The 17,060-nt window shown below is 43.1% G+C and overlaps 1 protein-coding gene across 3 annotated transcripts in view; it reads left to right on the top strand.

The window, feature by feature from the left end:
- The window catches only part of LOC117413696 (transcription factor HIVEP3-like), a 140,234-nt gene that overhangs the window by 31,297 nt on the left and 91,877 nt on the right, over positions 1–17,060 (top strand). For 2 of the 3 annotated variants that reach the window (XM_058997743.1, XM_058997742.1), the window contains exon 2: positions 9,619–9,842. The exons of the other annotated variant lie outside the window; for it this stretch is intronic. The gene's annotated coding sequence lies outside the window, so the exon portion shown is untranslated. The remainder of the gene's footprint in view (positions 1–9,618; positions 9,843–17,060) is intronic. 3 annotated transcript variants of the gene reach the window in all.

Below are 17,060 nucleotides of genomic sequence, written 5' to 3' on the forward strand. Positions count from 1 at the left end.
ACAATCCATGCTGCCCCAATTTTCCCCTCCACAATGAGCGGAACAGATTCCAATTTCCTTTGCTATGGCTCTTCCGAGGGACCATCCTCAGTTTGACGGGCTCTACAAATTACGACCACTTCTAGACCATCTGCACCATACATTTGAAGAGATATATACACCTGGAAAAAAATATATGTGTGGTTGAGTCGCTCCTGCTGTTCAAGGGGAGTGTGAGAGGGGAGATCTGTGCTGGCTATCAGGCGCACGCGTGATCCTGCAGGGGGGCATCGGGAGCCCTGTTTGACCTGCCTGCTAGTCATGGTGATGACACAAGGAGGTTGAGCAGGGGTGTGTCCGCTCTGACCTCCTTGATTGGTTGGGGGGGGCGGGTCTTGGAGGGGGACCGTCGATCCCATCAGAGTGACGTTCTCCTATTCCTCGTTTAGCCCTGACAGGATACAAATATACAGAAGGAGAACAAATAAAGAAACAGCAACAGGCGGAATTGGAAGGCAGTGGAGGAGGCTGTAGAAGACAGCCACTGAATTAACTTTTGTTACATGCACGTACTGGGGTGGTGTGCACGTTAGCTCAGAGGGGATCTGGGAAACCCCACAGTCCGTAGTGAGGAATAGGGGAGCGTCATTCACAAATCACACCTCGCAGAGCAGCGGAGGCAGCGAGGCCCTGTGTAAAGCACTATTAGTTTTGTAGTTTGGTTTACAGTGTTTTGTTTTCCTTTTTACTTTCATCATTTAATTTTCTCACTTTGCTATTGATTTAACTGGCATTTGCATGTGCTGAAAGGACTGTGGCAAAAGCACAAACACAACACAGAAATAACAATACCATTGTTGGTATAATCATCTCCGTGTGCATCAGTGCCTCACCCACACTCCCCCTGTACAGGGAGGATTCCCCTTTAGCAGTGCATTCCCATGAAGCGTGCCTTTTATGGGATGAAGCTGTACATACTCTGTGAGGGTTCCACTGGGTACACTCGTCGGTTCAGAGTGAACACAGGGAAGGTGTGGGGTCTTGTTTTTCCCATCCTAAATCCTGGTTAGCACGCATATGTAGGTAACTTCTACACAGGGATCCCTCTGTTTAGGGCACACATCCGATACAATGGCTTGTGGTGCAATAGGACACAACAGGAAGGGATTTCCACGTAGCCAACAAGGCGTGGCGAGTCTAGCGCTGTGAGGAACTGCTGGCAGTTAAATACATAGACAAAAAAGATGTGTACCTCCTCACCACCATAAACGATGAGGCTACTGTAGCAGTTCCTGTGCGAGGTCAGGACACACACACACACAAACAAGCCAAAGTGTGTCCTGGACTACAATAAATGCATGGGAGGCATGGATTGGTCAGAGCAGATGCTGGAGCCATACAAAGCTGCAGGAAAACCATGCCATGGTATAAGAAGCTTGCCATGTACATGGTCCAGATTTCTTTGCACAACGCCTTTGTAGTGTACCTAAGTACAGAGCCAGAGAATCATCTCACATTTCTGGATTTTCAGAGTTCTGTGGTCTCCAGCCTTGTTTTTGGCACACAAGAAATACCACATACTGCTGTCCACGCTGCCCCTCTGAGCCAGGCCTCTGTCTGGAGGAGTGTTTTGAAAGGTATACTGCTGTCCATGCTGCCCCTCTCAGCCAGGCCTCTCTCTGGAGGAGTGTTTTGAAAGGTATACTGCTGTCCACGCTGCCCCTCTCAGCCAGGCCTCTCTCTGGAGGAGTGTTTTGAAAGGTATACTGTTGTCCACGCTGCCCCTCTAAGCCAGGCCTCTCTCTGGAGGAGTGTTTTGAAAGGTATACTGCTGTCCATGCTGCCCCTCTAAGCCAGGCCTCTCTCTGGAGGAGTGTTTTGAAAGGTATACTGCTGTCCATGCTGCCCCTCTAAGCCAGGCCTCTCTCTGGAGGAGTGTTTTGAAAGGTATACTGCTGTCCATGCTGCCCCTCTCAGCCAGGCCTCTCTCTGGAGGAGTGTTTTGAAAGGTAACACACAGTAAATGAGTCCTGGAAGGACTAAATAAAGCCCAGAACAAACCACCATGACACATGCTGTACCAGTACTTGAGGGAATGTAACCAAAAGCAGTAAAAATTACTTGTTTTTATGTCATGTAACAACATTACCTCTGGCTCCTGAAGGATTATGGGTAACAAACCATTGAAGGGAGATGTTATGTTATCCATTTCAAAAACACTATGTAACACGATTTTTGTTCCTGGGTAGTAAGTGTTATTTCCTAATTGCTTATGCCTCAAAAGTATAGAAAATGGCTATTATTCCCCACAAACTTTGCTTTTGTGACCAGGACAGTGATATTTTGAAATTTACCTATTTCCAATGAGAAAACGGGCGAATTTGTGTCTTTTCGTTCACATAAAGTCAGAAAAAAACATATGAATCCAAATGAACATGTATTTATACTAAAGTAATACAAAAATGACTACAAAAGATTTAGAAGCGAGTAGTTTTTCGAGATTTACGATTATACTGTAAATCACTTTCACGAATCAGCCCCCAAATGTAGTCTCCCATCATGTTCTCGTTATACTGTCCTTGGTAGCGGCGTTCAAAGTCCAGTATATCCTGGTGGAAGCGCTCGCTTTGCTCCTCCGAGTACGCTCCCATGTTCTCCTTGAATTTATCAAGATGAGCATCAAGGATATGGACTTTGAGGGACATCCTACAGCCCATTGTGCCGTAGTTCTTCACCAGAGTCTCAACCAGCTCCACATAGTTTTCGGCCTTGTGATTGCCCAGGAAGCCCCGAACCACTGCGACAAAGCTGTTCCAAGCCGCTTTCTCCTTATTAGTGAGCTTCTTGGAGAATTCATTGCACTCCAGGATCTTCTTTCTGTGGTCCGACGAAGACACCGGCTTTGACCTTTGCCTCAGACAGCTTAGGGAAGAAGTCTTGAAGGTACTTGAAGGCTGCCGACTCCTTATCTAGAGCTCTGACAAATTGTTTCATAAGGCCCAATTTGATGTGCAGTGGTGGCATCAGCACCTTCCGGGGGTCCGCCAGTGGCTCCCACTTGACGTAGTTCCTCCCCACAGAGAACTCAGTCCGCTGTGGCCAGTCCCGCCTGTGTAGTGCGCCTTGGTGTCCCTGCTGTCCCAAAGGCAAAGATAGCAGGGAAACTTGGTAAAACCGCCTTGGAGACCCATCAGGAATGCCACCATTTTGAAGTCTCCTATGACCTTGATGCCATCTCAGAAAAATGCAGATATGTATCCACTTAGGCAGCTGGAACTAAACTGAACTGGTGGGCTTAAGGCCCCTGTATTTATACTACTATTTATATTACTGGAAAGTTCTAGAAAGTTCTAGAAGTTACTCCAAGTTTACTCAGCACTGAATCTATCTGGAATGTTCTGGAAAATAGGTAAATTTCAAAATATCACTGTCCTGGTCACAATTTTGTGGGGAATAATAGCCATTTTCTATACTTTTGAGGTATAAGCAATTAGGAAATAACACTTACTACCCAGGAACAAAAAAAAAAATAAAAAAATTGTTACACAGTGAAATCCTTATTTTGTGCAGATTCAAAAAATGTATACTTGCCTGTGCCAGTGTATCTCATTCTTTGTTGGCGTACTGGGCACATGAAATTAGGGAGGGTGATATATCACCATAGGCTGCATAATACGAAGTGGAGAAGTCAAAGTGGCCTTGTGTCAGTCTGGAGCAGTGGTGCGCAAAGCCAGTAAGGGGGCACGACTATGACTTCAGTTCTTACCTTTCAAGAGGGCCGTTGACGATCACTCTAGGACTTGTAGAGTAGGGGGGCGCAACAAAATGTACGCAAAGAAAAGGGGGCGTCATATAAAAAGTTTGCGCACCACTGCTCTAGCGCACGTAAAACCCCCAAAACCAATGAAAAAATGCACACACAGACATAGGCAAATCCAGCAGCTTAAAAGTTTCTAAAATCTTACCTCAAACATTAGGATTTTAGGGACTAAATGTGTTGCTAAAATACATTTTATGAAAAAGTAGCATTTTGTTTATAATAATAGCTGTATTTTGTGCTCACATGACAAAGAATCCACAAAAACTTGGCACCAATGAAAACTTCAGTGTGAGACAAAAAAGATATAGTTTGCATGGGGTATCTGAAAGGGAAGATATGGTAAAACAGCTGACTCTTGTAGCACAGAGCATCACAAGGCCTCAGCAGAGAAGGGGTTAAATGTTCCTTTGGGATCTTCTACCCTGAGCCCTTCCCCTGCTTGACAGAAAACACGTTGCAATGAAAGCCTCTCACAGCTGAGGATCAGTGTTGAGTTTGTAAAGTGTGCAGTATTTAAATCTCTCGGGATCCTGTCCAGGCTCATACTGGACTCTCTGCACTGAAGTCATTTTGCATTTGTCCCACCAAACCGAGAGAGCGCTGCACATACAGCAGCTGAGACACCAGGGTCTGCTTCACACAGCAGGGTCTCCAGAGAGCAGCTTGCAAACCCAATGAACCCACTCAAACCGGATGAAAAACAAACACATGCAAATACATTATTTAGAAATCAGTTACACAGAACTAGAAAAAGTGTTATTATTGTAAACAGGCATGTCTTGTAGGAAGTGTCTGGAGGGATGGCATATTCTACATGCAATGTAAAGAGCTCTCAACCTTTTTTTTGAGAGTCGTCCTGCGATGGGGCTTTAAGTTTCTTTCATTTTTCATTAATGTTGAACCCTTATAAAAGTTTCCCATGGTGAATATGCACAGTAATTCTGCAGTTTGAACATGTTTTACTCATGGTTACACACGGTTTTCCATATTTTGTATTATGTTATACATGTACCCCTCTGGCCTTTACCATGCTAAGCTATGCTTTACCATGCTTTCACTGTGCTGTATTACACTTTACCATGCTTTCACTGTGCTCTATTACACCAAGACCCTTCCTGAATGACTGAGAACATCCCTAGTAAGTGAAGACTGTTTAAAACCAGCCCGTGGAGTTTCTATTCCATTCCCTTCAGCTTGTGAATACGACTCTATTAGCATCACCTCATTAGGAGTGCTGGTATGCTAATGTCTGTGTTCAGCAGATGCTAAATCCGGACATGTGAACTCCCAAAGCACTCTATCATTCAAAAAAGAAAAATGTCAAGACAGACCAGAACTGATCATCATTCCAAAGTGTTTCACAGCTTGAATCAGCTGATCTCAATGGAGCAGATACTGTGCCTGGTGTAAGCGAAGGAATGCTTTTATCGTGAGCGGATCCTTTCGTTTTTGTGATTTTAATTTGAGTTTCTCTCTGCAGTCCTTGATGATACACAAATGACAACTCAAGAACGCCATTACAACACAGTGCAGACGCATACAGGGGCCCTGCTACTCGCTTATACAACACAGTGCAGACGCATACAGAGTGACATTACAGCACAGTGCAGACACATACAGAGTGACATTACAGCACAGTGCAGACACATACAGTGACATTACAGCACAGTGCAGACACATACAGAGTGACATTACAACACAGTGCAGACACATAAAGAGTGACATTACAACACAGTGCAGACACATACAGAGTGACATTACAACACAGTGCAGACACATACAGAGTGACATTACAACACAGTGCAGACACATACAGAGTGACATTACAACACAGTGCAGACACATACAGAGTGACATTACAACACAGTACAGACACATACATTGACATTACAACACAGTGCAGACACATACAGCGACATTACAACACAGTGCAGACGCATACAGTGACATTACAACACAGTGCACACACATACAGAGTGACATTACAACACAGTACAGACACATACATTGACATTACAACACAGTGCAGACACATACAGAGTGACATTACAACACAGTGCAGACACATACAGTGACATTACAACACAGTGCAGACATATACAGTGACATTACAGCACAGTGCAGACGCATACAGAGTGACATTACAACACAGTGCAGACACATACAGAGTGACATTACAACACAGTGCAGACACATACAGTGACATTACAACACAGTGCAGACACATACAGTGACATTACAACACAGTGCAGACACATACAGTGACATTACAACACAGTGCAGACGCATACAGTAACATTACAACACAGTGCAGACACATAAAGAGTGACATTACAACACAGTGCAGACACATACAGAGTGACATTACAACACAGTGCAGACACATACAGAGTGACATTACAACACAGTGCAGACACATACAGTGACATTACAACACAGTGCAGACACATACAGTGACATTACAACACAGTGCAGACACATACAGAGTGACATTACAACACAGTGCAGACACATACAGAGTGACATTACAACACAGTGCAGACACATACAGAGTGACATTACAACACAGTGCAGACACATACAGTGACATTACAACACAGTGCAGACACATACAGTGACATTACAACACAGTGCAGACGCATACAGTGACATTACAACACAGTGCAGACGCATACAGAGTGACATTACAACACAGTGCAGACACATACAGAGTGACATTACAACACAGTGCAGACACATACAGTGACATTACAACACAGTGCAGACACATAAAGAGTGACATTACAACACAGTGCAGACACATACAGAGTGACATTACAACACAGTGCAGACACATACAGAGTGACATTACAACACAGTGCAGACACATACAGTGACATTACAACACAGTGCAGACACATACAGAGTGACATTACAACACAGTGCAGACACATACAGAGTGACATTACAACACAGTGCAGACACATACAGTGACATTACAACACAGTGCAGACACATACAGTGACATTACAACACAGTGCAGACGCATACAGTGACATTACAACACAGTGCAGACACATACAGAGTGACATTACAACACAGTGCAGACACATACAGAGTGACATTACAACACAGTGCAGACACATACAGTGACATTACAACACAGTGCAGACACATAAAGAGTGACATTACAACACAGTGCAGACACATACAGAGTGACATTACAACACAGTGCAGACACATACAGAGTGACATTACAACACAGTGCAGACACATACAGTGACATTACAACACAGTGCAGACACATACAGTGACATTACAACACAGTGCAGACGCATACAGTGACATTACAACACAGTGCAGACACATACAGAGTGACATTACAACACAGTGCAGACACATACAGAGTGACATTACAACACAGTGCAGACACATACAGTGACATTACAACACAGTGCAGACACATAAAGAGTGACATTACAACACAGTGCAGACACATACAGAGTGACATTACAACACAGTGCAGACACATACAGAGTGACATTACAACACAGTGCAGACACATACAGTGACATTACAACACAGTGCAGACACATACAGAGTGACATTACAACACAGTGCAGACGCATACAGTGACATTACAACACAGTGCAGACACATACAGAGTGACATTACAACACAGTGCAGACACATACAGAGTGACATTACAACACAGTTCAGACACATACAGAGTGACATTACAACACAGTGCAGACACATACAGTGACATTACAACACAGTGCAGACACATAAAGAGTGACATTACAACACAGTGCAGACACATACAGTGACATTACAACACAGTGCAGACACATACAGAGTGACATTACAACACAGTGCAGACACATACAGAGTGACATTACAACACAGTGCAGACACATACAGTGACATTACAACACAGTGCAGACACATACAGTGACATTACAACACAGTGCAGACACATACAGTGACATTACAACACAGTGCAGACGCATAAAGAGTGACATTACAACACAGTGCAGACGCATACAGAGTGACATTACAACACAGTGCAGACACATACAGAGTGACATTACAACACAGTGATGAAGTACATTCCTCATCTATAGCAAGTGTGCAGCCAAAACATGGGACGGCTACAGGGTGGGTAAATCACCTTGCATGTCATCAATTTCGAAAGCTGTACCCCAGCAGTGAAGATCCCGTTTGTGATGTAACCTCACGCAACTTTCTTCTATAACTAAAGGCACCAAGCAATTTTTTATTAACAAATGAGATCTGCTGAAAGTACGTGGGGTTTAGAGACCTCTGACTTCAGAATTTGTTTTAATGTGACACAATTTACTGAATGTTTCAAATTATTTCCATTTGCATATGATAGTGCTTTACAGTTTTTTATAGTTTAGTTTTTTATACTGAAGCTACTACAAAGTAAAAAAGCAGCCTTTTGCAAAATAAATAAATCAATTCAGAAAGAGATTTTTATCCTTCACCCTTGTGTTATTTCCATGCTTGGTTATCGGATAGCTGATTGCTTTAAGCTTAGACTTGTCAGTCCCTTAGCACTAAGAGAAGAGGCAATTCATGTTACACTGTCCTGAGTAGCGTCTGTCATGGGAACCTACCAAGAACAAAAAAAGTCACGTTTGCACCCCAAAATGCATATTAATTTAGGCTAGCTGTGTATTCATGCCAGCGGTCTCCTATATTATTGCTGCGGGCTACTGACCTCAGCACCCGGCTTGAGTGACCGTGCATGGAAGTACAATCTCTGAAACTTCATTCAGAGGGCAAGATGTGTTTCACAAGAACAAAACATGAATTTGTTCAAAAAGTCAAATATGGAGCTTAATGTCAGCTTGGTGCAAGACTTACAGAACAAAAGCTACAAAAATGTCTCTGTGGCTCTACTGGGGAAATGGTTGCACTTGTATGGGCTACCAGTATACTGGCTCTACAATAACAACAAATACAACAACATTATACTGGAGAGAGCCTTGCACCCTCCCTGTGGAATTCACATTCAGCTATTTATTATTATTATTATTATTATTATTATTATTATTATTATTATTATTATTATAAGAACACTCTACTAAACATTGGGACTGGATATTTTTTATATCATTAACCTAAAGTGCTGGATTTGGGCTCTGTTTGTCACTACCATAAGGATCAGAATTGCTACCCTTCTGCAGGAAACCTTGTATATATTATATATGTACTGTAAGTGTATAATACGTATATTATATGCAGTCAAAAAATGTTTATCAAATAATACCAGGCTAGTGCACAGCGCTGTCTCATGCAACGTTGGTGTTTTGGTGTTTGTGTAACGCTATGTCTGCGTTTTTGTTTTGTTTCCTTTCCTTGCGGTTCTTCAACACATCCTACAAACTTCTTGTAAACCCAGTTTAGAAAGCTGAACGATATAAGTCGCCACGCAAGGCAAAATGGGAACAGAGGCAGAAATTTTGTGATATACCCTCCCATATTAATTAGGTCAATTGAGTTTTGAAGGAGAATTTCTCTCCCTATAAGGAAACCACATGTAAACCCAAATTGCCTGAAATGTTCTACCAAAACAGCGTGACAAAAGGTGGTTTGCATGTAAAGCAAGCCTGTGTTCTGTATTGTAAGTCATGCTTATTACCTTTGACAGCAAAGAGGAAATTACGAATCAATTACAACCAGCTTACCTTACCTTGATCTTGTACAAAAGGAGGACCCTGCGTACGGGTCCAATCTTTGACATTTTACAATAGGGAGCCCCTCTACAGATGAGGAGGTCACTCACAGCTTATCTCTCGTGTGTTAAACAGGTTCCCACTCAAGGACATTGATATGCTCAGCAACGGCAACTAAAACACCACACCCTGGAATAAACTGAGACAAGAGACTCTGGGACAAGGAGACCCTGGGAATAGGAGACACGGGGACTAGGAGACAAGGAGACCCTCGGACTAGGAAACACAGGGACTAGGAGACAAGGAGACACAGTGACCAGCACTGGGAGTGTAGGCAGCGCGACCCAGCTGAGGAACAGGTAGGCTCCCTGCTGCTTGGAAGGGTTTCCCAGCCCTTTCCCACAGGCCTCTGTCAGCATTGCACAGGCATGCTTTACACATCTCTGCAGGTACTTTAACTAGGGCTATTAAAGGAGGGCTAACCCAGGCTTCACAAGCCACTTCTTACCTCTGATTAGCACCAGCAATATGATTGTCTATTGCACTGTAATTGGAAAAGCAGCCTACCTTTGAATGTATCCAGTGATTTGTGAAATGTTCATGCTGAGATCCATATTGCTGTAGATCAGCTTGAGAGCAGGTACAGCAGCAGGTCCAGGGTGTTGTTGGGAGACACAGCGCTGGTTTGTCAAGTGTTACTGGAGGTGAACGTGTATGCCCATGTCTTTTATATGGTTTGAGTACGAGTTAGCGGTGAAAGCAGCAGCAGCCAGTGTTATAACATAGAGCAGGAGGCAGTGTTATTACATAGAGTAGGAGCCAGTGTTATTACATAGAGCAGGAAGCAGTGTTATTACATCAAGCAGGAGGCAGTGTTATTACATAGCGCAGGAGGCAGTGTTATTACATAGAGCAGGAGGCAGTGTTATAACATAGAGCAGGAGACAGTGTTATTACATAGAGCAGGAGGCAGTGTTGTTACATAGAGCAGGAGGCAGTGTTATTACATAGAGCAGAGGAGCCAGTGTTATAACATAGAGCAGTGTTATTGCATAGAGTAGGAGCCAGTGTTATTACATAGAGCAGGAGGCAGTGTTATTACATAGAGCAGGAGGCAGTGTTATTGCATAGAGCTGGAGGCAGTGGTATTACACTACCTAGCTCCATAATCCCAAGGGATTCATATAATTACTGTACCGTTAAAAAGCTGAAACAAGATTTTTTTTTTCGCGACCTCCAAAGCCAGTCTGTGTGTGTGTGCTTTCTTGTTGTTGTTATTGTTGTTGTAGTTTTAAACTGCATTTCTGTCTCAGGATAACACGCACTTACAGTGCAAGAAACCTGTCCCATTACTGGATTAAGAAAGTACATCTTTTCTTGGAAAATAGTGTATACATGTTTTGTTTTGTTCACTGATTTGTATAGTATATGTGCAGCACCACACTGCTGTACCTGACACTGTTCATTTGTAATGCCCCGATGTTGGAAAAGGGTTTCATTTTCTGTGGTTCTGGAGCTTTAACTGTAATAAGTAATGAGCATTTAAACAGTGTAAGCTGCCAGAAAAATAGTTCCAGTTCAAATGTGTTAGGAATGTTGTATAAGCACAATCGAAACATGTCCCGAAACAGAGGAAAGAAAAGTCACAGCGCACGTGCAAACATGCCTATTGTGTGAGTGTGTTTGTGTGGTATTGTGTTATTGTGTGAGTGTGTTTGTGTGGTATGGTGTTATTGTGTGAGTGTGTTTGTGTGGTATGGTGTTATTGTGTGAGTGTGTTTGTGTGGTATTGTGTTATTGTGTGAGTGTGTTTGTGTGGTATGGTGTTATTGTGTTTGTGTGGTATTGTGTTATTGTGTGAGTGTGTTAGTGTGGTATTGTGTTATTGTGTTAGTGTGTGATTGTGGTATTGTGTTAGTGTGTTAGTGTGTTATTGTATTTTTATTCTTGTATGTGGGCTACACTGTTAAGACAGCCAGAAGCAGTATCGCTGTCCACATTAACAATTGCAATACAGTTACAGGATCAAATGGAAGTGTAGAAGTACACCAGGATGCAATATTTGTATAAAACATTGAGGTTGTTAACTGTGCAATATTTAAATTAAAAGTGCGATCATAAAGCAGCTGCTCCTATCAAAATGAGATCTTGTTCAAGTAATTATTTTTTATTTAGATGCACCAAGAACCAAATAAAAATATTTAAAATATGTAGGAAGACTGAATACAATTACACATATTTACGTGTCACATAGGCTCCGACTCTGGGTGATAGAGCACCCCACACATTTATTTATAGGCACTATATGCTCTCTGGGGATGTGCATCAATAACTTTCAGGGGTGTGCAATTTTTTTAAAAAACTTCTTGTCCAAGGGACAAAATGCTAGAAAAATCTACTTGCCCTTCTTAAAAATCTACTTGCCCCCTCCCCGTCACACAAAACACACACAACAAAGTAGAATATACTGTGTAGGATTTTGGTTTTATTTAACAGTGAACACACTCAATCAGTCAGTGATTAACAGGGGCGGATGTAGCCTTGTAGCTTGACGGGTTCACTAAATTCTTCAAGATACACAAAAGGTTCCCAGTGACCCCACCTCACCTCATGTATAACATACTTTAAGGAAATGTTCCTTTCAGTGCAGTTTGGAACACATTTGCTAGTAAATTTAAGTAACATACTAAGAGTACAACTATAACAAGCTACACTTGAAGTTATAAAACTAGCTTCTGCCTGTTTTTTTCCACTCTTTCTCTACAAGCTGAATTCATCTCCTGATGTACAGGTGTTTTAGTTTGTTTCATCACAGATACAAAATCGTTGCCAACTATTACTGCTACTTTGGAATTCAGATTTCTCAGAGTTTTCAGTTTTGTAACTGCTGAACCCAGTATTTCCAGTGGGCTCCATTAAATTCTGCAAAGACAAAATATGTTTTTTCTTTTGTTCATGAAGTTAAAATTGCCTTTCCTGTGGTTGTGTTGTTCATGGCATCCACAGCACTTTCATTTTTTCTTCTCATTTTCAGAGAAACCATTCATTGAGACTCCATAGCTTCTTTTATTTCCAGTAAACTCAAAATACGTTGCTTTCTGCAGCGTGTCATAATGGCCCCTGGAACCAATGAAATGGGATATGACAGGTCCCACTGCACTGCATGCTCTCAGTGTTCTCAGTACTCTCTGTCAGTATCTGTGTGTCCGGTGCCCCACTGCCAGCCCTCTCCCCTCTCTGACGGAGAGCTCAGTGCAGTGAGCCCAGGAGCTGCTGTGCTCTCAAGTGACTGTTTATTTTTCCTGTAGCCCTCCGGACCCCGTGGCAAACATTTCACAGGATGTCTGAGCACTGAAAGCGTCTCTTAATGTAAAGTCAATATTTTCATGTACAGTTGGGCAGTTCCTAGAAAGATTAATTCATCTGGATTTCCACACAGACTGAAGTGCTCTCTCTCTCCCTCTCTCACTGTCCCCCTCTCCCCCTCTCTCTAACCCCCTCTCTCACTGTCCCCCTCTAACCCCCTCTCTCTCTAACCCCCTCTCTCACTGTCCCCCTCTCCCCCTCTCTCTAACCCCCTCTCTCACTGTCCCCTCTCCTCCTCTCTCTCTCTAACCCCCTCTCTCTAATCCTGTTGAAAACAATTTTTAAAAAAATCACCAGTATTAAAGCAGTACTAATCATTATATCAGAGGAGGGGGAAGGCTCTCTAACCCCCTCTGCAGCAGTGGTGTAGCAGGGGTGGACAAATCGGTAGTCCGGGTGCCCAGGACTCTACCGAAAATGGGGTCCGGACTACCGAACTGTAATGTTGCAAAGCTGGACTACCGAACTGTAATGTTGCAAAGCTGGATTACCGAACTGTAATGTTGCAAAACTGGACTACCGAACTGTAATGTTGCAAAACTGGATTACCGAACTGTGATGTTCCAAAGCCTGCGGCACTACCGGCCGCTTCTAAAGATTTAGTCTTAAGCAGTTAATTCAAAGATCTTCTATATAGAAATCTTTGGTTACTTTGTACAGACAGACTGATAAACCAGCTCAGTTTACTTCCCGTTTAGTACAGGTCTACTCAGTTGAAGCGGTAGCTATAGTAACCAGTGAATCCAATCGTGATTGGTTCATGCTGTAAGATTCGTGACACTCCATTTTTCTTTTTAAATCGCGCATTAGTTGCTTGCAAGATCAGTGACATGACAGATAAACCAATCAGAGCGGGGTATTTGCTTTATACTTTACTAGAATGGCGCCAGCGGTATACAGTGATTGTACAGTGAGTGTACAAGTATACTATATTTTACCGGAGTTATGGCTGAGATAATATACATATACAGTATATGTAAAACAAATGAATAAACAGGAGAGAGCACGGTACCCTCAGTGGCTATCACAGTTTTACCGAGGAGCAGGGACACCGCAGCTCCAGCACAGTAGAAAGTTAATAAAGCTGCCTTATTTTATTTTTTTATTTCCAAATGCAATGCATTTGTACTATTTTAAATGTCTTCTCTGTATTGGCATTTCCAAGAGGTTGTTATGCCTATCTCGTTATTAAATAATCATGCTAACGTGATTTCCGAAATTATGTTGATTTATGAAATAATGTTAATATTTTAACGAGCAGGGCTTCTTGTGACTATTTCTTTTGTTTGTGTGGCAATTTAAAAGCAAATCCGTGTTAATTGTCATAATTTACCAGGAGTTAATTTGCACTTGGAAAAGGAGGGTTCATTAACGAAAGACTATAACTCACCTTGAAACAGAAATGTAACCGACTGCGGCTGTGACACCAACGATACAGAGACTACCTAGATAATTCAATATTTGTAGTTATGAAAATATTTTTTACTTATATATTTGTGGATGAATGAGATTTGTTCACACCACCCAGTGACATCACATGAAGGGATGCATGGATGCATAAAGTACAGTGGCAGTGGGGTGAATCAATAGGCGTAAAGATAAGGCTATGGCAGTAAATATCTACAATGTTGGCTAGAACTGAATGCTAGGTGATTGTGAAACCACATATGACTGGAGACATGCATGCAGAGACGTAGAGTACACTGAAGCAGCCGAGGAGACGGCCTCAGTGAAAATCAGCTAGGAACATTTAAAAAAAAAAAAAAATAATACAAAAATATATCTAAAGATTTTTTTTTTTTTTTTTTAAATAATGTGCCCACTTACATTTTTAAGAGTGGCATATAATCGACATGTTTTCATATTATTTTTATTTAGTATTTGCCATTTCTTCGTAACATTACTGTGATCTCAGGCTGTATATAAATCTGCCAGCCCAGGTATTGAAAGTTCGCTGCACACAGACATGCTCGCTTCTCATTGGTCAGTTTCCCTAGTTACGCCGCGTATCGCTCCAGAATTGGATCAAGATTAGAGATCAGTGGAGTCTGATCCATATCCTCTTAGTACAACACCTTCACATTCTACGACTCCAGTGAATTCGGATCCAATCCCATTTTTTGTTCTCGTTAGTACAGCCCCTGGAGCAGCGGGTAGTCCCATATATTATTTAGTGGACGGTTCGGTACTGTGAGCACAGACTTTGACCAGGTCTGTGCTCACAGAGTCTCCCTTTGACCAGGTCTGTGCTCACAGAGTCTCCCTTTGACCAGATCTGTGCTCACAGAGTCTCCCTTTGACCAGGTCTGTGCTCACAGAGTCTCCCTTTGACCAGGTCTGTGCTCACAGAGTCTCCCTTTGACCAGATCTGTGCTCACAGAGTCTCCCTTTGATCAGGTCTGTGCTCACAGAGTCTCCCTTTGACCAGGTCTGTGCTCACAGTCTCCCTTTGACCAGGTCTGTGCTCACAGAGTCTCCCTTTGACCAGGTCTGTGCTCACAGAGTCTCCCTTTGACCAGGTCTGTGCTCACAGAGTCTCCCTTTGACCAGATCTGTGCTCACAGAGTCTCCCTTTGACCAGGTCTGTGCTCACAGAGTCTTCCTTTGACCAAGTCTGTGCTCACAGAGTCTCCCTTTGACCAGGTCTGTGCTCACAGAGTCTCCCTTTGACCAGGTCTGTGCTCACAGAGTCTCCCTTTGACCAGATCTGTGCTCACAGAGTCTCCCTTTGACTAGGTCTGTGCTCACAGAGTCTCCCTTTGACCAGATATGTGCTCACAGAGTCTCCCTTTGACCAGATCTGTGCTCACAGAGTCTCCCTTTGACCAGGTCTGTGCTCACAGAGTCTCCCTTTGACCAGGTCTGTGCTCACAGAGTCTCCCTTTGACCAGGTCTGTGCTCACAGAGTCTCCCTTTGACTAGGTCTGTGCTCACAGTCTCCCTTTGACCAGATCTGTGCTCACAGAGTCTCCCTTTGACCAGGTCTGTGCTCACAGAGTCTCCCTTTGACCAGATCTGTGCTCACAGAGTCTCCCTTTGACCAGGTCTGTGCTCACAGTCTCCCTTTGACCAGGTCTGTGCTCACAGAGTCTCCCTTTGACCAGGTCTGTGCTCACAGAGTCTCCCTTTGACCAGATCTGTGCTCACAGAGTCTCCCTTTGACCAGGTCTGTGCTCACAGTCTCCCCCTTTGACCAGGTCTGTGCTCACAGAGTCTCCCTTTGACCAGGTCTGTGCTCACAGAGTCTCCCTTTGACCAGGTCTGTGCTCACAGTCTCCCTTTGACCAGGTCTGTGCTCACAGTCTCCCTTTGACCAGGTCTGTGCTCACAGAGTCTCCCTTTGACCAGGTCTGTGCTCACAGAGGCACCCTGTACACCCATATACGCATACTATAGGACTGTTTCCTGAAGTATACTGCAGCACTATACAATACTGATGGGAGTGGGTGGTTGGTACAGGTATTTTTCATTTGAGATTTAAGAATTCTCCAAAACTGAAGAGGAAGTTTATGACAAAATGACACCAAGTGAAGCAAGTCCAAATATCAGTGTTATAAAACTTGATAGATCAGTTCCACTTAATGAGTCCCTAATCAGCCTAATTAACAAAACATCAAATAATTGCAATTGAGAGCAGCAGTGAAGCGCAGGATGGAGCGGAGCTGAGTCAGAGGCTGGATACTTTCAGCTCTCAGTTCAGGGAGATCTGAACCCTTTAAGGTACAAGAGACATGTGTGCTCCACACACGCCATGATGCTGACTTTCTTATCTTTGCAATGAGGTGCACGAAACAGGGTTTCAGATGTACTCACAGGTGGATCTGCTCATCCAAATGGGCAGTTTCCTCCTCGTCATACTTGAGCCACTCTCGAATGTATTTTAAGAAGAAACTGTTTGAACAACAAGTGCCCAATTCCTTGTGTACCTTAAGGGGTTAAATTACTCAGAAAAAGAACTGACCTGGTAAAGTTACTAAACTAGAAGTAAACACAGCAGGTACAGGCTTGAAATATCCCAGTTAGTGGGAGTCACGCTAGCTTGAATAAAGGAGGGAGGAAAACTAGGGTGACTGCCGACACAGGACCAAACTTGAGGAGAGCTGCAGCAGCATTCAAACAGTGATTGTGGAGAGAGCTGCAGGGTATTGATCCAGCAGCATTCAAACACTGATTGTGGAGAGAGCTGCATGGTATTGATCCAGCAGCATTCA

The sequence above is a fragment of the Acipenser ruthenus genome, chromosome 23 (genome assembly GCF_902713425.1).
Source record: "Acipenser ruthenus chromosome 23, fAciRut3.2 maternal haplotype, whole genome shotgun sequence".
NCBI lineage: Eukaryota > Metazoa > Chordata > Actinopteri > Acipenseriformes > Acipenseridae > Acipenser > Acipenser ruthenus.